The 22509-nt window shown below is 38.2% G+C and overlaps 1 pseudogene; it reads left to right on the forward strand.

Moving 5' to 3' along the window:
* Positions 1 to 22509, forward strand: part of LOC130851923 (eukaryotic translation initiation factor 2A-like) — a 70667-nt pseudogene that overhangs the window by 33393 nt on the left and 14765 nt on the right.

Genomic DNA, 22509 nt, shown 5'->3' on the forward strand with positions numbered 1-22509 from the left:
CTTTTCCAGCCTCCCCAACCTGATCTATATCTCTCTTAATAAAATACAGGAATAATATCATATACTGCCAGTTGGAATGCTAACCTTATTTTAAAATAAAAACTTTTTTTTTTTAATGAAAGCAATGCCTTTCATGGCTGGATAGAAGCTCAGTGAAAGGTTAAATTAAAGACATTTTTCCCACTTCTTGGAAAAACACATCCCCATGAGTACTAATTTGCACAAGGGAACAAACACAAACAAATGTAGAAATAAAAGAGCTACTCAGATTAAACCTCTCATTCACACTTTCTCTGACTGCATGAACTCATGAGGTTTAGATCGAAATTTTAGCCACCTCTGATCAAGCTAATCAAACTGACAAGTAAAACATCTTTGGTTACATCATAAAACTATGCTCTCTGGCTTTAATAGGGCCTCTCTTAATTATAATTAACATTTTTACATCCCAAGTAAGAAACTAGCCTTTCGTAACAAACACACAGTGGAGACAAATTCAATTCAGAGGCAACTAGAACCATCAGGAGAGAGACTAATAAGTTGTTGTCGATGACAAGTCTACTACGGGTTTTCAATCAAACCGGCTCCTTCCAGCTCATATACCTTTGTTTACACCATGCCTTAATTTATTACTTCAATTTATTTGCTGGCCTATTTTATTTGTAGGCTTAGTCTAATTTTAACACTGTCAAGAATAATTCAAAGAGTATCGAGTAAGTCTGCTTAGAAGAGAGAACCTACGTTAATCTTTTCTGACATTAATAGAATTAGACCTTATTAATTCTGACATGATTTATGTCATATTGTGTAAATACTAAGTGCAACCATCATGTTCTCATTGAAACAAGTGTTTTACATGCTTCACATAGTGCAGTTTGAAACACGAATTGAAAGTGAGCCTTGAAAACAATTTGAAATTACGTAAATCTGTCAAACTTAGAAAGATTATCACTGCCAAACAAGAACTACTAAGTGCTGACAAACAGCGCTCAGGAAAGTATCTGGGGAGAAAATAGAGGTTTGTCCCTCTTGTAAAGAAATAGAACAAATGCCTACCACGCTTGTCAGGCTCACCCATATGATTCGATCATATATTCTTTGGAGGTGTAGACAATTCTTCTCAATATCGCTACGTGTGTTTAATGCACACTTATTTTTCCTTCTGATATTGGGAGAACTGAAACTCAGATAAATGCATGTTTGGGTTTCGTTTCGTCTTGTTCTTTTTCACTCGGGAGGACAGTATAGGATAAAATTGTGTGGCTTGATGCAAACAGGGTGTGCTTGGAGGGAGTAAAAAAAGTTATGACAGAAAGAGATAGAAAATTTACCTGCCTTGTTACTTTTACCTCTGCTTTTACCTGAGATTTCATGTCAAATGTGTCATAACAAAATCGTGTCATGACACAACGTATTTTTTTGTTAATGAAGAGAAACTGCACTTAAGATTTTTTGTCTACGTCTCTGATTGCTTAGGCGAGCCTTTTAAAGAAATGACTAAGAACATGATGGGGGGTGTCATTCTTACTCTGCTTGTTACCAAACAGCAAAGTCTCATTTTTACTTCTCTTCCACTTGACTAGAGCTGATGCCATAGGCTGATTAGCCAGATGATTTAGGCCAAACAGTTGGTTGACAGTCCTTTGTAGAATCTTTAAAGGGTGAGAATGTTAGAATTACATTTTTAGAAGACATGCTGTATCTCCATCTAAGCTGCAGATGTGTGGAAATCGTTTGAACTACTTTATAAGCACACTAAGATGAAAAGGAAATATTAATATTGGCTTCCTTCAAATGTAAGTGACTTGATCTATGATGCGAAGAATTTTTTAAAAACTAGAAAAGGATGCTAGATCTTTGTTCTTTTGAAACGAGAGCAGAGATAGCATTTCTCTTAAGCCTCAATTATTTATTTGCCAGAAACATATGGGGAGAATTATTCGACAAAGATTTCACATTTCTGGAAGAGTTTATTTTGTAACTGTCAATTGGGGTGTGAATTATACAACTTAATATAGTACGTGAATGACTGAAAGTAAGTGAAGGGATTTACTACATTTGTACATTTTATGTAATATCCATTGTTAACTTGAATTAACATACTTGATGCAAAGTCTTAAAGCATATACCACATGAGAGACTGTTTATCTTTGTAAATCATGCAGGACTACTTGATAAAGCATTTATGTATTTAAGCTTGTCTTTAAGAAGTTTGTTTTTCTTTTTCCTCTGTGTTTCTGTATCACTTCTTCCCTTTATATAGTAATTTCTCATGCCCTTGATTTCCACCACATTTTAGGGAATAACCAATGAAAATGAAGAAGACCTGATGTTGTTCTCTCCTTACAGAATTTTAAATGAACTTTGAGGGACTGGTTGATGTTACAAAACTTTAATCACTCTTTGAGATAGTGGTTTCTATACATCGAGTCTGGTTTAGTTTCTTTCAGCTTAGAGCTAGGAGTCTTCATGTAGACATATGCTGTTATTTCTCTTGGGTAAATTCCTAGCAATGGAGTAGCTTGGTCATCTGGTAGGTTTATGTTTAACTTCCAAGAAACTGCCAACTGTTTTCCAAGGCAGATGTAAGATGTCTCCTTTCATATGCCCACCAGCAGCAGAGGGGAGCTCCTATTGCTCACGTCCTCACGCACAGGTGTTGCAGTCACTCTTTGATCTTAGCCATTCAAGCGGGCATGAAGGGATATCTTATTGCAGTTTTAATTTCTATTTCCATAATGCAGAAATACATTGAACATTTTCCTATGTGTTAATTAGTCATCCATATATCATCTTTGGCAAAGGAGCTGTTCAAATCTTTGCTTATTTTTTTTCAAATTATGTTCTTATGGTTATTGAGTTGTAAGAGTTCTTTATATATTTTAGAAACAAGTTTTTTCTTAGACATATATGTCACACATCTTTTCTTCCAGTGTGTAGCTTACTTTTTCATTCTCTTAACAATGTCATCTGAAGAGGTTTTTAATTTTGGTAAGTATACGTCTTTGATTTGTTTGCTTTCATAGTGTTTCCTTTTCATTTCATAACTAAGAAGTATTTCCCAAACCAAAGAAAACGTTTTCTTTTAGAAGTTTTATTCTTTTCACTCCTAAGTTTAGATCTAGGAATGTTCATAGCAGCTTTATTTGTGATAGCCAAATCTTAAATACTCCAAATACCCTTCAGTAGATTAATAGATAAGGAAATTGTATACCCATAAAACGGAATCCTACTCAGAGAGGAAAAGAAATGAGTCATTGATACACGCAACAAAAGAGATGCATTTCAAAATAATTATACTGAGTGAAAGAATTGAAACGCAGAAATAAAGTAGATGCTATATAACTCCGTTTCTATACACACAGAAAATGCAAGCTAATCTAAAGTGGCAGAAATCTTATGAGCTGTTATCTGAAGATGGGTGAGTGGGGGGTGCAAGGAAGGACGTGTAGGACGCATTTCAAGTGGACCCCAAGAAATCTGGGGGAAGCCAGATACACCTTGCCTGTGATGATGACGTCACACTCGAAATAAGTGCAGTGAATGGACTACCGATTATGCTTCAATAAAGCTTGAAACAAACAAACAAAATGAATAAATACAAATCTGAATGAAAAGAACAAAGTTAACACTGCATAGATAGCCTTAAAAGTGAACCCAGCCAGGATTTGGGGACTTACTGGATGGCAGATTTTGTGCTAAATGTTTTGTATAATTTATCTTATTTACTGTCCACAGCAATCCCATAAAATTGGGATTAATAGACAGGAGAAAAATTAGCACCAGAGAGGGTTACAGACTGTATGATATTAAATAGCTATGAGACATCAGTGGATTGGCATTTAATTTAAATGTTAATTCTGTCAGTTCTTTGAATTACAAATCAGAATCATGTTATATTTGTACACGAGAGACCATTGGTTTTCTGACCTTGATTCTTGCTAACTGCATCCTAGCCATAGAGATTTTGTAGTACACAGTTAAAAGCTTAAAAAATATCACAGCTGTCTGCTGATAACCAGCTTCCATGTCACAGTATCATATTTCAGAAGAGATATTTCTTAGTCCAACTGCTGTTATGTAATCAAATTTGTTCATTGCCAGATGTAAACACGTTACCTGTCACATCACACAGGCTGGCTTGAACTTTGAAGTAATAAAATCTACAAATTCTTGAAATATGTAAACGCTTTTACTGCAATTTTAAAAAAAGCAAGAGGAAGGAAAGACCAGAAGACTGACAGATGATAATCAGGTGTCAGGGAAGGCTGTGAAGATTTGATTTCACCTCCTCTGACTCCTTTCTGGCTAATAGTTATCCCAAATCGTTATCCAATTGGTGAGCGTTTCTGCTCCACAAAGAAGGGGGAAATGTGCACTGGGTAATATCTTCTGGCTTAGTAGATATTTGGGTAGAAATCCTCTACAGGGTTTTGCCCCCAAGGAGGAGTTGAAAGCAGTGCCTGCGGGAGACCCTCTTTGTTCTAGGGGTTTGGCCGAGGAGTGGAGTCCCCAACCACTGCAATCAGCCCAACAATTCCAACGCAGCCTCACGGGACACAGAGGAGGAGTGAGACCAGCACATAACGTGTCCCGTGGACGATCCCGAAAAGGGGACGCTGGGCTCCTTTATTTTTTAAAACAACATGGAAAGTCAAGTGTGGACTATACCAGCCATGAATGATAATAGACCTCATAGATAAATAACAGTGTGGTTTATTACCTACTCTGCCAGGTCTCACTTCCCCTCCATGTTAGACCTAGAGCTGATAAAGGAAATGAAGGTGCTGAAGGTCGTTGCAGGGATGCAGCTCATGGGAGCGTTCACTTTGTATCTGTGTCGGACAGTGGCCTTTATTTCTCAACGTTCTTTTTTTTTCTCTTTTTTTTTCTTTTTTTAATGGAAGTATAGTTGATTTACAATGTTGGGTTCATTTCAGGTATACAGCACAGACACCGTCTGTGAACCGGAAGAGGGTCCTCCCAGACACCAAATCTGCCGGCAGCTTGATCTTGGACATCCGGCCTCCAGAGCTGGGAGAAATTAACGTCTGTTGTTTAGACAACACCCTCCCCGCCCCCCAAGCTACGGTATTCTGTAAAAGCAGCCCGAATGGGTTAAGACAGGTGGGCAGGACTGAGATATTTAGAGGGAAAGACTCTCAGGAGTGACCAGCTTAAGCTGTGTTGTCCCGTCTGTCCTGACTAGATCGCTTGAGCTGGAACGGGAAGTTCGCTTTGGGGCAAAGTGGAATCAAGTGTGATGGGTGTGCCAGGTTGCTGGATGTCAGGGTAAGAAACTGGAGTTTATCCTTGCAGCAGATAGAGCACCAGAGAAAATTTTTGATCTGGAGCAAGAATCTTGGAGAAAATACAGAAGCCTATTCCTCACATGATGCCCGCCCCTGGGGAAGAGGAGGTGTGAAGAGTGAAGAGGATGCTTTCACTCTCAGTTGATGTCACCCTTGTTCTCTTTCATTTTGATAAAAACAAATGAAAATGACTTCAATGTCCTTCTTCTAGTAGAGATTGTGGCAGTCAATGGGTGCAGAGTTTGGGTATTATCACAAAATGATGTGAACTATCATTTTTAAATACTATTATAAAATCATAGATGTGATTAAAAATAAATTCGAAGTAATATTAAAATGTTAACTTCACTTGGAAGCCTGGATGGAACAAAATGTTCATTGGATGAAAGATGCTTGCTGGGGTCTAGTGGATATTCACCTGAATGTAGGCCGAAAGAATATATTTCTCCCTGGGTCCAAAAACAACACTGGTGGAGAAGCTGAACTTCCAAAATAATAATAACCATTGCGATAACGGAGATGAAAACTTCCATGACAGAAGGTAAGCAAGGCTGGGAGCGGACCGTGTGGTATTCCTATGAATTGGAAGTGGGAACATTGTGGAAGCTATGGAAAAAATGCTACTTTGAGATAAACATTTACACATGTTATAATTGAATCAATTTTATCTACTCCCCTTAATAGGTTATTTTTGGGGGAAAATGGATAATTTTATTATCATTTACAAGTTGAGAAAATTGGAGGACTTTACATTTACCTGGCATGAAGAGATGGTGATTATTTTCGGAATTAAAGGAACACCCTAGATGTACCTTTAACAGAACACCCTGAATGTACCAAATCTATTCCACCACATAAATACAGCATGATTACCTTCGTCTGGAATGAGAGGATGGAAAGGGTTTTAATAGTCATGCTTTAAATAGTCGCAGCTGTCTGTCATCAAAGTATTTCCAGTTCTGTTTGATTTGTCCAGCTCAAGTCCTGGAATGTAAAATAGACGGGGCTACAAAACACCAAGCAGGTGCCTGTGAGATTTGGAATATCGTTCCCCAACTTTTTGTCAATGAACTGAGGGTGTGACGGAAGCTGCACCCTTGGGTGAGCTGAGTGCAGCACTTATGGTACCCTTAATTTATTGTACAGGTTCTTTCCCTGGTGTGTTCTTTTTTCTCTTTTCTTTTTTTAAGATGTATTTATTTGTTTATTTATTTGTTTGTTTATTTATTTATTTATTTATTTATTTATTTTTGGCTGCATTGTGTGTTCAATGCTGCACCAAGGCTTTCTCTAGTTGCTAAGAGTCGGGGCTACTCTTTGTTGCGGTGCGTGGGCTCCTCATTGCGGTGGCTTCTCTTGTGGTGGAGCACAGGCTCTAGGTGCTCAGGCTTCAGTAGATGCAGCACGCGGGCTTGGTAGTTGTGGCATATAGGCTTGGTTGCTTCGTGCCATGTGGGATCTTCCCAGCCCAGGGACTGAACCCATGTCCCTTGCATTGGCAGGGGGATTCTTAACCACTGCGCCACCAGGGAAGCCCCCTCGTGTGTTCTGAGTGCTTGTCCCTGGAGTTGGCAGCAAACGGTTCCTAGTGATGATGTAAAAATCAACTTAATTACATACATCTCATTATCTGACTATATTAGCCAGGAGCTATACAGTTTAATAAACATTAGGGCTTATGCAAAAATAAAAGAAATACTTTAAAATGCTAATAGAATTCAGATGAACCTCGGGTGCCTGTAATTAGTAAAAGACAGTAACCATCTTACAGGTACATAGATACTTGTACTGAAACAAACGTAATTGCTTAAATACTGAAAACAACTTAAGAATGAAACACTAAAATAAAAAAAGAAAATAATGGAGTTGGCACTGTAGTTTAGACCTAATCACTTCATATCCCAACTGTTGTAGTTTCTTCCAATTCATCTGAAAAGAATGTTTTTCTTCCAGCATTTTATTCTTTAAATATCTGTCTCACAATAACTAGCTATTTCTCCAGATTTGGTCTTGAAAATCATGCTGCTTTCATGCTTAGAAGATTTCTGAGACTGTTCATTTGCAAAACTGTTAGGAAGCACATTCTCTAATTTGGAATTCCAGGCCACCTACATCTGGGGTCCCTACCAGTCCAGTTTATGTGCCCACCTGCCTCCAGCCCTGTCCTGGACGCCTGCTCTATGGCATCATTTAATCTCTCAATATCTCCTGGTGCCTCAACTTTCAGGGATGCTTGGGCTTCTACACCTGGTGCCTGTACCAGTCATGATGGGAGTTAGCTGATGCTCTAGCACCCAGGTGCTCAACAGGCAGGTGAGGCCACCAGGACACACAAGGAAGTGCCATGCAGCAGTGTCACCCGTGACCAATGACTGACAGGAAATAGAAGAAGAGGGCTATAGTGCCAGGATTCTCCAGAGAAACAGAACCAATAGGCAATACACAGAGATACAGAGAAAGAGATGTGTTATAAGGAATTCACTCACTGAATCATGAAGGCTGAGACATCCCATGACCTGCTGACCCGGGAAACTAGTGGAGTAGGTCCAGAGGCCTGAGAACCAGGAGCTCTGATGCCCGGGGCAGGAATAGATGGATGTCTCAGCTCAAGCAGAGAGAACTGACTTAACCATCCACTGCCCTTGTGTTTTATTCAGGCCTCAGCGGTTTGGGTGAGGCCCACTCACATTGGGGAGGGCATCTGCTTTCTTCAATCCACCGATTCAAAAGCTAATCCCTTCCAGAAACACCTTCACAGACACACCCAGAACTCACGTTTTACCAGATACCTGGGCATCCTGTAGCCCAGTCACGTGGACACGTGAAACCAACCATCACAAGGGCAGACAGGTTTAGTTGTCCTTCCCTGTGCCCCCTGCCCCTCAACCCAGGGAGTCAGGAGTCCTACCACTGCACAGCGTACACAGGCTTCCCCCTTCCATAGTATCCTTGAGGCCACACGGGGAGCAGTAATGGGTCACTCCTGCTTGTCAGCCAGGGTGGTGTCAGCCGTAGGGAGCCTGACCCTACCCCCCAGCAGTAACAAGTACCCCTTCACCCTGGCCAAGCCGGGAACTGGGACCCCACCTTCATCGAGAAGTAACAAGCTGGACCCACCCTTCTCCCAGTGCTATGGGATCATTGCTAACAGAATATTTAAGGAAGGTCCACACCCATCCCAGAATTCAATCCCCAAATCAGTCACATCAAGAACTGGGAAAATCTCAATGTGAACGAGAAAAGATGACCCACAGATGCCAAAAGCAGGAGGACACGGGTGGTAGAATTACCTGAAAAAGATGTTCCAATGGCCGACCGAAAATCACTGCAATGAAGCACACTTGCAACAAAACGAAAAAATATGCCGTCTCAACATTGAACCAGAAGGTAGAAAGAAGAAACAGACTTCACACCTGAAAAATACAGTAACAAAGCAAAGATTGGATGGATGGACTCAGCAACAGAGGAAAGAGTCAGTAAACTTGAAGCTAGAACAACAGAAATGACGCGGTCTGAACTACAGAGAGAAAATCAGCTGAAAAACAAAATGAACTGAGCCTCTGGGACCTGTGAGACTCTGACAAAAGGTTGAATGTTTGCCTCACTGGACACCAGGAGAGGAAGGTGGGCTGAAAATATACTCGGAGAAATAATGGCTGGAAATTTCCCAAATTTGGCCAAAGACCAAGCAACCCAAACAGGATATATCATATTTAAACTTCTGAAAACTGAGACAAAGGAAAACATCTTTCCCTGAATGAAGACAACTAAGAGAATGTGTCATACCTACACTCAAAGGAAGTTCTCTCAATAGAAAAGAAATGATGAAAAAAGGGACCTTGGAACATCAGGAAGAAAGAAAGCACACAGCAAGCAAAAACATGGTTAAACACAATAGCCTTTCCTTCTTCTGTTGTGTTTCAAAGTCATGTTTGACAGGTGAAGCAAAAATTATGACGGTCTTGTGTGCCCTTCAATGTACGTAGAGGAAATATTGAAGACAATTATATTATAAACCGGGGAGGGTAAAAGGATGTTTTCTACCCTTCCATCTAACTGATTCAGCCACTCTGGAAAACAGTTTTGGAATTTTTTTTCCCAAACTGCACATATACTTAGCCTGCTACCCACCCATCACACCCCTGGGAATTGGTCCCAAAGAAATGAAAACCTTTGTTCACACAGAAACCTGTACGTGAGTCTTCACAGCAGCTCCCTTTGAAATAACCAAAAACTGGAAACAATTAAAATGCCCTTCAATGGTTGGTTAACAAAAAATACTGGCCCATTTATTCCACGGAATACAATTGAGTTATAAAAAGAAGCACACTTTTTCTCTAGTTTAGTGGATTTTATTTCATTTTCATTGGCGTACAGTTGATTTACAATATTACATTCGTTTCAGGTGTCCAGCATGGTGACTCAGCATTTTTGCATGTTATACTGTTATTCTCGGGGAGAGTCCTGGAGAGGCTGCATTCCCCATCCTTCGTCCCTCTTTCTGATCCTTGGTCTTTGTCTCCCTTCCTCCCTCCCTCATTTCATTCCTTTTCTCTTCATATTCCTCTTTCAGTGTTGGAATTTTCGGTTTTTAATTGTTTTTGCAGTCAGATAGATGGAGTATGCGACTAGGCTCTCAAGCTTCTTAGTTTCATTCAGTTTTTATCTAACGCTCAAGTGCCAGGTCTTGGGAATTTATCATTAGCCTTGAAATTAGCAACGTTCAGCATTTGCATCTGCTTCCAAAGTATATGGATGAGGGCCATGGAGAACGCCAGTCACGCGTGCCTAGGAATGACACGTGTGAGGGTGCTGGTGCCTCGCAGGTGCTGGCTGTCAGCAGGGGGTCCCTGGAAGGGACTCGATTGGGTGGATTAGGAAGGAATGGTGAACCAAGTCACCAAAGAAAACTACCTCCCTTACGATGACCACCATGTCCGCATCTTTGAACGTGCTTTTCCCCCTGAACCCCATGCCCCAGCCCTACGGCTCTGTGGTGTCTGTTGTCCTGCTTCTCAGCCTCTTGTACACAGTCTGCTTACCTGAAGATGCTTCTGGCTGTAAAGTCGCCCCAGATCCTGGCTCAGCTCTGCTGTTTCCTTGTTATGTTACATCTTGGCATCATAATTTTTCATTGCGTTCTTAGATCTCTGATAACTTCAATCTGATTTTTAAGACTTTCCTCCAGTTTTTATTGTCCTCTTCATTAGAAGAATTGAATATCCGAGCCCGTCATCCCCATATGCAGAACTCCCTTCTCTGCTGATTTGAGATGACTTTTAAAAATATATATACAGTGTTGTATAAGTTTAACCCAATTTTTAGATTTTTCTTTTTGTGCTATAATTTTTTTTTCTGTTTATACACATGGCAGTAATCAACTGCTCTACTTACTGAGGCTTTGTAATATGTTCTAATATCTGTTAGAATGACCCGTCTTCATTGTTCTATGATTTTTTAATTAATCTTCACTACTCAACTTTTTTTGTATTTGCATTTTTCTCCCCATGAACTTTAGAACAAGGTTAACTAATCCCTGCTAAAAATCTGTTGTTATTTAGGGGGATAATCTTGAATTTACATATTGAATGAAGACAAAACCTCTCTGTGATGTTGAATCTTGATTGACATGTTCATAATTTTTCCATCCTTCAAAAATTTTTAAAGTTTTCTTCATACAGATATAGTCATTTTTGTTATGCTAATCTTATGTAGTTTATCTTTCTGATGTTATTGGGAAAGGAATATTTTCCCATTATTATTGTGCATTTGCATAAATAAAAGCTGTTTATTCAGTACGTTAATTATATGCTATAATACCAGATTGGGTCGTGGTGCCATCATTAGCAGTAAAAATTATCTGGGCATTTGATTTAATTAACAAACTTTTCATTGTTAAGTAATTATAGATTCACAGGAAGTCACAGAGATGGTACAGAGAGGTCCCTGTAGCTTCTCCCAGTTTCCCTCCATGGTTACATCTCACATAATTATAATGTAATAGCAAAACCCCAAGGCTGACTAGGTACAATGATCTATGTGCAGTTCTATGTCATTTTGTAACAAGTGTAGCTTGTGTAACCACCACGGCCATCAAAATACAGACTGTGCCACCACCACAGAAATCTCCTTTTGCTGTGCTTTTACAGTCATACCCTTCCACCCATCTCCACCTTTCTCAACCCCCAGCAAATACCAATTTGCTCTCCATCTATATAATTTTGTCATTTTGAGGATGTTACGTAAATGGAAACATGTGATACATGACCTTTGGAGACTGACATTTTTCACTCAGCACAAAGCCCTTGAAATCCATACAAATTGTTTATGTATCAAAAGTGTGAGGACTGAAGAAATGCAAGATAGACTTGAAGAAAGTGTCCAAGATAAAACACGGGAGAGAAAAGAATAGGACAGAAGCAATATCGGTAGAAATGACTTTTTCTTCTTTCCAGTAATTTTTGGAAAATGACAAAAGGAATCAAGCTGCCAGTAAAAGAAGTATATGAACAGCAACATGATAAATATGTAATTTTTAGATAGTCATTTATAACATCGTGGTAATATAGCTGAAACCACTGTGATGACAAAACCGTAAAAGCAACCAGAGTGGAAAATAAAATACAGATTATTTTCAAATGAACAATGATAAAATAATCACCTGGTTTCTAAGAGAAAACAGTAGAATCAAAAGAACAGTATGTTTGAAGTTCTGAAAGAAACTCCAAATCCAGAATTATATATCCCATAAAGATATCCTTCAAAAATGAAGGTGAAACGATAGTTATTTTATACAAACCTAACCCAGTTCATCATTGTTAAGTTCTCCCTAAAGGAAGTAGTAAAAAGTGTCCTTCTGGCAGAAGGAAAGATTTCCAAAATATTGGTTTAGGGAATGCAGGAAGAGTGAAGAGAAAGGGGTAAAGATTTGGGTAAATGAAATAAGGACTAAATACATAATTTTTTTCAAAAACATCTGGAATGAAAAATGAATTTAGAATCAAAACAAACAGCAAAAACACAGTTTGGGTGAGGGTTAAGTTGAGTAAGAGTTGTAAAGTCTTTGCAAGTGTCTTGACTCAGGTAAAAGTGCCAATTTATATTAGGAATTAATAAGTCAAGAAGGCATATTATGGTGTCTCTACAATCATTAAAATAATAAAAATTTGACAGTACAATTTAAAAGCTAATGGGGGATGAGTAACAGAGTAATCTAAAAACCTTAATTCAGAGAAAAAAACAAAAGACCATAGAAATAAAGAGTGAATAGTGAGATGACAAATCTAAACACAAATACATGTTATTACTTTAAGTATAAAAGGACTCCAATTAAAAGACCAAAAATTGTCAAGCTGAATTAAAGCTCATTTGTGTACACAAGTGCATACACACACACACACACACACACACACACACCCCAATTCTATGCTGTTCACCTAAAGATTACATGAAGACTGTTTAAGATTACACAAATGTTAAGGTAAAATGATGCAGAAAGACCTATCATGGAAAAACTCTAATGGAAAGACCTTGTAGTTAGATTAACATCAGGCCAAGTAGATGTTAAGGCAAGACATAGCACTACAGAGGGGCATTTCAAAATGATAAAAGTTCAATTCACCAGCAGATGTAATTGTTACTAATTTGAATTCATCGAATAGCATCATCTTGAAATATACAGTGTAAAATGAAGAACAAAGGTACAAAGACAAATTCACATCACTGAGGATGCTAACACACCTTTCAGAGTAAATGATAAAACAAGTAGATAACAAAGATAAACCATAAGGACATAGAAGATATCGGCAAAGCAGACCCAACAGACGTATCTAGAATGTTATCTCCAGTGTCTGCAAAACACATATTATTTCCAATATGTGCAAAATACTGACAAAAATAGACTGCATTCTGGGCCATAAGCCAAGTTTCAAATTATTTCTAGGGATTAAAATAATACAAAACATGCTTCTTGAAGACAGTTGAGTTAAGCTAGAAATCAGAAAACCAGACAGTTCCCAAACCTTTGGAACATACATCATACATTTCTAAATAATCCATGGCTCCGGGGCTTCCCTGGTAGCACAGTGGTTGAGAATCCGCCTGCCAATGCAGGGGACACGGGTTCGATCCCTGCTCCAGGAAGATCCCACATGCCGTGGAGCAGCTAAGCCCGTGAACCACAACTATTGAGCCCATGTTCTGCAACTACTGAAGCCCACACACCTAGAGCCCGAGCTCTGCAACAAGAGAAGCCACTGCAATGATGAGCCCGTGCACCACAACGAAGAGTAGCCCCCACTCCCCGCAACTAAAGAAAGCCCGCGCACAGCAAAAGAGACCCAACACAGCCAATAAAATTAATTAATTAATTTAAAAAAAATCCATGGCTCCAAGAAGAAATCAAAATTAAATTTGGAAAACATTTGGGTAGAATATAATTTCAAATAATCTGACTAGTTCAAAACTTGTGGATAGAGCTAAAGACAGGATTGTGGATTTTTGTTTTATTTTAAAATTGTGAATAATATATAGTAGAAAAATATAGTATACTATAAAAATATAGTATATATATAAAATATAGTGTATTAGAAATGGTATATAGATATTTAGATACATTAGGAAAAAAAGGAAGGTATAAAATCAATGAGCTAAACACTCACCTTAAGAAATTAGAAAAATGACAGCAAATAAAATTTGAAAGGTGGAATGATGGAGAAAAAAGAAAAAGTGAAAGAAGTAATTAATAAAATAGAAACTAAACAGACCACAGAGATGATCACCAACGCCAAAGTTTAATTCCTTTTAGATACTACTAAAACTAATAAATTCTTGGTGAAATTGATCAAGAAAAAGATAGAGATGGACAAATAACCATTATCAATAATGAAGAAGGACATATTACTATGGATAAAATGGAAATGCATTTAAATAAATTATATCAGGACAGCTAGTAACCACATGGCGACAACAAAAGTATATGTGATCTCAAAACGTCCACCAGCTTAAATTCCTAATGGAAAAAAGATTTAATTATAAAAAAACAAAGCCATGAGAATAATTTATAAAATGATAGTGCTTCTTTATACATTTGAAGTATCTTTTCTAATTATTATCCAAAATCCAGTGGATATATATAAAAGTTGATAAACTTGATTACATTTTAAAAACAACAGTGTTAAAATAAAACCCCCTTTCTATCCAAAGATAAAACAATCCAACAGCTGAAGAAATAATGTTTGGGTTCCCATTTCAGAAAGAAATGGTGATCTCCCTAATAAATAAGGGTTCCTAAAAACAAGACTAAAACAAATGATAAGAAAACATGAGGAAAGGAAATGAATGAAGAGTTTATGGAAAGAGAAATACAAAGAGCCTTTAAGCAGAGGGAAAGACCCTGATCTCCACTGATAACATGAGAAATGGAATTTAAAAATTCTCCGAAACACCATTTTTCACTACTAAATTGGCAAAATTCCAAGAGTGATATACCTCCTGCTGGAGAGGTTTTGGGAAAAAGGATATTCCTATTACTGTCCCTATAGAGGACATTTTGTTTATACTATCATAATCACAAATGCATAATTCTCTTTGAGCAGCAATTAACTTCTCATGATTTATTGTACAGTTTAAATACTTGCTACGTGACGTGATCTAGGTCATTCATTGTGGTCTTGCTTAAGATAGCAACAACCTCAATGTCCACCAACAGGACACGGGTGAAATAAATTATGATGAATCTGTGCAGGGGTGAATCTACAGAGTAGAAAGTTTGAAAGAATTGAAGAGCAGAGTATTATATGGAAAATCTCTATGTTATATATATATGTTTTAGGTGAATAAAAAAACACGATACAGGAAATGAGTATTTTACAAAAACATCTTATTAAAAAAAGGTCTAAAATAACATTATATATTCATATCTGCTTTCATAGGCATATAAAAATTCTGAAAAGATACAAAAGGCAAGGGTTAGCCTTGTGGGGGCTGAAAGTGAGAACCAGATGGTTTGGGGACAGAGTGTCCATAAGACTTTTCCCAGTACATCTTTAAACATAAACATAAGTGACATGATAGATATAAATTTATGTATTTATTTATTTTTGAAAAAGACTGTGCATTGCATAATTTCAACACCCTTCATATCAGATTCTAAGCTCGTGAGACCCCAAGGAGACGCATTCCCTAAAACCTCCTGTGAATGCGATAGGAAAGTGCTCCCTCAGGTCAGGCACTACAGCTGGCCTGCTTTAGATCCAATGTGATGTGTTACATCATTTTTTAAAAATCACATTGGAAATAGAAAATAAAATAAAATGAGCTTGAAATGCAAGAATTGGAAAGAAAGGAGCAAAGCAATCATTATTCATAAGAGATATAATTGCCTCTCTAGAAAAGGACAGAGTCAGCAAATACTGAATTAACGTTCTTTCAACTTGCTATCCCTGCAAACAGGAACACTTCAGTACCAGATTGCTGATTAAAACAATACAAGCTAATTCAGGCCACTCCGAATTCTCAGAACTCCTAAAATGGGTATGATTCATTCATTTTTAACACCTTGCTGTGTGCCTCCTTGAGATCTCATAGAAGGATGTTGTTTGTTAGCTTCACCTGTCTCGTTGGACTGCAGAAACCCAGGACACAGAGACTCTATTCCATGATTCTTTCTTTAGCCCCTTGGACTGTCTCAGCTTGTGGGCAAACAGCTTGTGTTGAATAAAAGTACTCATCTTCAAGTGACACTGGATTGAATAAATAAATCCAACAGGACCGCGGGCATTCTAGGTTTTGTGAGTTGTCAAGATCACGCAGTCGTGAAGGACAAAGTATGGTCCCCACACAAGCAGCATCAGCATCGCTTGGAAACTTACAAACACAAATCACAAATTTTTGGAACCTCAACCCAGACCTACTCATTCACTGGGTGGGTTTTACCGAGACCCCCAGGTGTCACTAACGGATGCTGAAGTCTGAGGGCTCCTGGTTTAGAAGCAAAGTATCAAACAAAGATAAGATGACAGATACCTCAAAAAGTTGATGATCTGGAATTTCTTTTTCTGGGCAGTAATTGTTTGCACCAGTTCTCTTTTTGGCAGCCTTGTACTCATCTAATTATTTTGTGAAAAGTTGCCCTTGATGTTCACGTCCTACATTTAGGGTTAAATGCACATACCTGCGAATTCCCCACGGAGTGGCCTTCCTCAAACTTTGCTGGGCAGAGACTGCCAGGTGGAGGGCTTGATGAAAACTCTGCCCTAGCCTTGGAACTTAGATTCACTGGGTCTGGGGTCATTTCTAGAGTTCTGCATTTTTTAAAGAAAATAAGCCATCTAATGAACCTGTAGCGGGTGGACGGGGGGGACCACATTTGAGACACGTCGCCCTTCAACACTGCTACGCACGCTGGGGTTGCAAGTCAGTGGCTGGCATCCTCTGGGAGAATGTTAAAAATCCAGACTCCAGACTCAGGAGTCCCATCCTGACCTCCAGGTTCGAAAACTTCATTCTAGCAAGATACTCAGGTTATCTGCTACACAGAGTAAAGTTTGAGATGCCTTCTTGCAGGCAAATCTTGAGAACACTAGGGCCCGTGACTGTGTAAGAAAACACCGGCCAAAGGGAAGGTGAACTAATTTCCAAACAACCATTTCCGATCGCCATTCCTGGCACTCTGTTGAATTATACCATTCTTCATCTGCTTCACTTCTGATTGCTCTTTTCTCCTTGATGACTGTAGTTCTAGAAAAAACCTAATACGTACTGTGTTTATAATAGTACTCATATAAATAACTCTAATGAAAGCTCAATGGAAAATATACAGCATTACAGACGAAATTGATGTAATTAACAATAATTTGTGTGGAATCCTTTATGTTTTAGTAGATCAAAATAAATTAGTTGTTTGTAGGAAGTTAATAATTAATTTGAGATGTTTATGGCAAGATATTGACCCAATAATGTATTCTGTTTTCTTTCTGTATTTTAATATTTATATAATTTAGAAGTTGGTTTTTAAAAAAGGGAATATTTTAAAGTCTTATAATTGGATCTATTTCTATTAATTTATAGTCAAATGGAGTACATTTAAGATAGAGAAATGCCATTAGCATTGCATTAACATTTTGCTAAGAGAGACAAAACGTTGGTACTTATTAGTATAAAGGAGCTTATTAGACTTCGAAGACGTGGCTTTGAATTGATTTTTGTATAAGTGAAACATTTCATTTTTAAAAAAATATGACTATTTGGATACTTAGCCACTTTTCTTATTTTCTGTCTTTATAGATTTTTTTAAACTTTACTTTTTTTTTGCTTGTGATTTTCATAACTTATTCATCTTTTTCTTTGTATTTATGCCTTAGGGACTGTCCTACAGCTCTTGGTAGTACTTAATAACTAAAAATATCTAGATGCCTCAGAATTAATGATGCACTTAGAGTCTCTAAATATTGCAGAAGACTTGCCTGAACTTGGACAGAAACACTGGCCTTCCATGGGGTGTGGTAGGGCCACACATCCCTCTGGAAACAAGATGGGATATAAATAAACATGTGCGTAAATATAGGTGGCCTGATGGAAGAAGCTACAGGCGGATTCTTCATCTACAATTACACACGACTGAGTTTCCATCACTGCAGAGGCGTTTCTTCAAGAGACTGCATCTTCAGCATCCCACACGCCCGTAAGGAGGATACACCTTATGTCCATCTTTCTGAGCGATCATCCTCAGATTTCAGAGAATATGAGAATAAGCATCGCTGGGAAAGGACCAGCAACAGCCCAGGGACACACAAGCAGGCCAAACACAAATGCTGCCTGTTGGGTAAATTCTCAAACTCAGAGATTTTAAAGAGAAATGAAGGCCTTTTATTAACAGAGAAATTTGCCTCTTCTAATATTCACTTACATAGAGAGAGAAGCCCTGCAGGGCTGTTTGTTTTCAGATTAAAGAAGCATAAAAATAAGTTATATTACATTTGGGAAAAGATGAGGCCCCTGGCTGGGATGCAGGCCTTCTGTCCACTAGACTCGAAGACCTGATTGTCTGCTCGACTTTGCTAAGTATCTGGTGTACTTTGAGTAACTGGTCTGGTATATTTTGAGTAACTGGCTTCATCTCTCTGGGCACAGGTTTGCTCACCTCTGAAGTAAATAGGACTAGATGGTCTTGAATATCCCCACACCGCCTTTGTTTCCCAAAGGATAATAACAACCGAAAAAGAAAATAATTCAGATTTTCCCTTCAATTCATTTTAAAATTACCGCCCTAGGCTTACAGATCTGGACTTGTTTTCTACGAATCAGTGAATTAAAAAAAAATTATTGGAGGAAAAAGGAAAAATGATTTAAGCAAAGCAATAAAATCATCATTTCATGTTGAAGCTCCAGGCTTTGTGGGCTTTGAGTAGAATTTAAAGCTGGATGAGTATTTTATTTCTTACCACGCATTAACCCATTCTTTAAAAGTGACTTCCTATCTTTTAAAGGACTCAAAACTTCTGATCTGTTTCAGATACTCTACTAAACGCATTAACTGCACATGAATTTCATTTTTAAAAGTAGGAAATGAGATGATTGCTTCTTGCCTGAAGAATTGAGAACATCCCAAATAGACTAGTGAATCCCATTAGAATGAACTTCACGATGAATGTGCACATGAATGGTAATTATTGACAGAAATAAAATAAATCCACCTACTTTGAGTGTCAAATGGTAATAATTAGAGTACAGTTGTGCCTGAAGGAAATTAGCTAGAAATATGACTACGAATTGTTTATAAATGTAGATTTTAGAAGGAATTTTATATTTCAAATAATTTCCTCTGAACAAACCATACTTCTTTAAGTATCCCCAGTAACAATATTTTTGCCCCTTTAATATCTAAGGCTCAAAGATGATACTGATGTTTGGTGTTTGGTTATCTGTAGAGGGACTAAGTGCTACTTAAGATAAAAGCAAAAAATTTAGGAAAGGAGATGGTGATAAAAGATGTATTTGTATATCAGGTGGAGCTACCTAAGAGGTGCTCCCTAAATCACCAGGAGAATGTTCTTTATCTGCTTAGCAAATCAGTCATTCATTAAAATAATGTTAAATCACTGAACCATATTATAATAATAATATGACTTTAAATGAATTTATAGTTCCACTCTTTTAGGATTTGGCAAAATTTGAGACATCTTCCTTACAATTAACTAAGAGTTTCTTTGAGAAGGACATTTCAGAATACCAAGAGATGGAGACTCACTTCAAGGATTTGATAAATGGTGCCTTTAGAAGGCAGTTTTAGGGATCTTTAGCTGTTATTACCACCACGTTCTCTCCCCAGCTCAGGAGAGGGCCCCTTGCCCCTACCACAAAACTGGCCTGCCCATCAGTCAAACAAGCGGGCACAGGAAATTATCCACAACCCACAGCTCAATTTTATGGAGAGGACCAGATGACCACTCTTAAGAGGTGGGTTCTGGGCAAGAGCCAGCAGACTCTACTAATCACACCGATTATTCACAATTCTCCATTCACAACCCTCAGTTAATGGAGGCAAGTGCAAAGATGACATCCAACTAAAACTCTCTTAACCTAGTGAGGCACCAAGAGACTGTATTCCTCACTGTTCTCTAATGAAAATACAGAGCAGAAGCTTATACAATCTCTTAACAAAGAGATGCTACAGATTTTACATTTCTTTCTTTTTATAGAAAGCCTCTGGGAAAGAAAGATCTTGGAATCATTTAGTCAAGAGCAACAGACAAGGCTCAACACCAATTAATCCTGATTTTGAATTTTTTAAAAAGTGACATTATAACATGCTGAGTGTCAAGTTTGTTTGGCTGTCATTTCAATGACAACAGAAGGTATTTAGCTGGTCTTCACAACAATATCTTAGAATATTAGCATATTATAGTGAGATCTTATATTTTATATATGTGATACAAGATTTGCCCAAGTAAAAATGTCTTGTCAGTGCTGTTACTGGAAGAGCAGAATCTATGGCTGGTGATAAAAAACATTTTTTTCCATGCCATACCTAACACAGGCTGTGAGCAACTGCACCCTACTGGTTTGGAGGGTTATTTGTGAGAATAACTAACTCATCATTTGGAACCAGTGACTTACTAGAAATTTGTATCTTCCACCCTTGACTTTCTCATTTTTTACAACGAAAGTTCCAGAAACAGCCTCATATGGCCAAAAGAACAGATTTGCAGTTCAAGGCAAATTGTTAGCTATTATTTTTCCACTAGGGAAAGAAAAAAATGAAGAATGTCATATATTAACCTCACTGTGCAGAGCAGCTGGAATATTAAGATATAACCTCCTAACTTTATTGATAAGGACATTCTTTTGAGTAGAAAAAAATGAGAGATGTAGAAAGTATGCAGAAATCAGGGCTTCAAAGAATCTTGCACTTTTGATAAAATTGCACACATTTCTTTTGCTGAATTGGCAGAACCATAAATCAGTTGGTCGAAGGTATCAATATTATGACTTTTTTTTTTATCAATAGGGGGATTCTGGTGGTTGGGTTGGCAGTTTTGAAATCTGATCTGGAGATAAGACTTAGAAATTGTAAAAGTCAGATTGAGTTCCCAGCAGATTCCACAGTGATGGAAAATTCTAGCATCTTCTTGACTGCCTCCCTTGCAGGGTTTATAAGCCTCCCAGCTCGTGGGTGGAAACATTTGGGGCAGGAGTTGCTGTGCCCACCTGATTATTTCTGGAGTTTCTGGTTTTTTCCACTGAGCTTCCTACCATCACTTTCTGAAACAGCGTACACAGGTGTGTGAGCCCGTGGACAGTGGTTTACTGCTGAGTCATTCTCTGCTAAAATGGGCCAGTAGCCCCTTTCCAGCTGAGAACCAAAGGTGCTACAGTAGAATATTTTCACTCTAAATGAAGTTGAAGGATTTAAAGTCATGTCGATGTGCATGTTCTCGTGGGCATTCCCTTGAAACTATACAGAGCCGTAGAGCAGATATTCCCAAAATTCTTGGTTACTGTTAGTTACCTACATTGCATTCTTTAAAGGACACTGTCCCTTCAGCTCTCCTAGACCACATGCTTAAAATCCAAATTGCTTCTAAATTATTTAGAACTAATAAATTGCAATAATATTAAAAACAATTTCTTAGAGTTACATAGCTATCTCCTAACGGCAAAGTGCCATCAACACGTCGGCTCCCTCATCTACAAAAGTGTGAAAAATGTTGGTTATTGTGTGGTGGAAATAACGCAGTTTGTTGTGTTGTAACACTGCCAGACATTCATGATACCCACGTGAGCTTTAAAATTCATGTCAACTGTGTATTTGTCCTCAAACGTCACGAAGGCATAGAGGAAAGATTAAGGATGCATTATTGATGAATGATTATAGAGCCAGCTTATGTAAAAATGCATGACATCTATTTTTGCCCTGAGATGGAATCACATTCATGGAATCATTCTTAAGATATTTTATTTATTGTGCTCTGAAAAAATGTCCCTCAATGAACATACTGATGTGGGGATTTGACCCTTCTACCTGTCTTTGCAGCTTTGAGGATCAGTTTTTTTTTTGGCTGCACTGGGTCTTCGTTGCTGTGCACGGGCTTTCTCTAGTTGTGGTGAGCGGGGGCTACTCTTTGTCGTGGTGCACGGCTTCTCATTGTGGTGGCTTCTCTTGTGAAGGAGCATGCATTCTAGATGCATGGGCTTCGGTAGTTGCAGCACACAGGCTTAGTAGTTGTGGCTTACAGGCTCTAGAGCACAGGCTCAGTAGTTGTGGTGCAGAGGCTTAGTTACTCAACAGCATGTAGGATCTTCCCAGACCAGGGCTCGAACCAGTGTCCCCTGCTTTGGCAGGTGGATTCTTAACCACTGCGCCACCAGGGAAGTCCAAGAATCGATTTTAAATGAAAAGAAAAGCACATTTGTAATAACTTCTTTCTCTATCTAATAAGCTTATTGTACGCTTTGGAAATTAGGAAATTTCTTATATGCCTACTAGTGAAATGACTCCCAAGTTCATGTAATATTTGTGTAATTTTATTCAGAAGAATGTAATGTGGCTCGTTTTCAAACTGCCTGGCTGTTGGGATGGTATTTGGGCATAAACATGGACAGACTAAAATGCATGGAATATACTAAAATTTGTCACGTAAATATCTCATTTCACTGGACAGAAAAGATGGGATTGTTATTTACCCAGAGAAGAGAC

The sequence above is a fragment of the Hippopotamus amphibius genome, chromosome 4 (genome assembly GCF_030028045.1).
Source record: "Hippopotamus amphibius kiboko isolate mHipAmp2 chromosome 4, mHipAmp2.hap2, whole genome shotgun sequence".
Classification (NCBI taxonomy): domain Eukaryota; kingdom Metazoa; phylum Chordata; class Mammalia; order Artiodactyla; family Hippopotamidae; genus Hippopotamus; species Hippopotamus amphibius.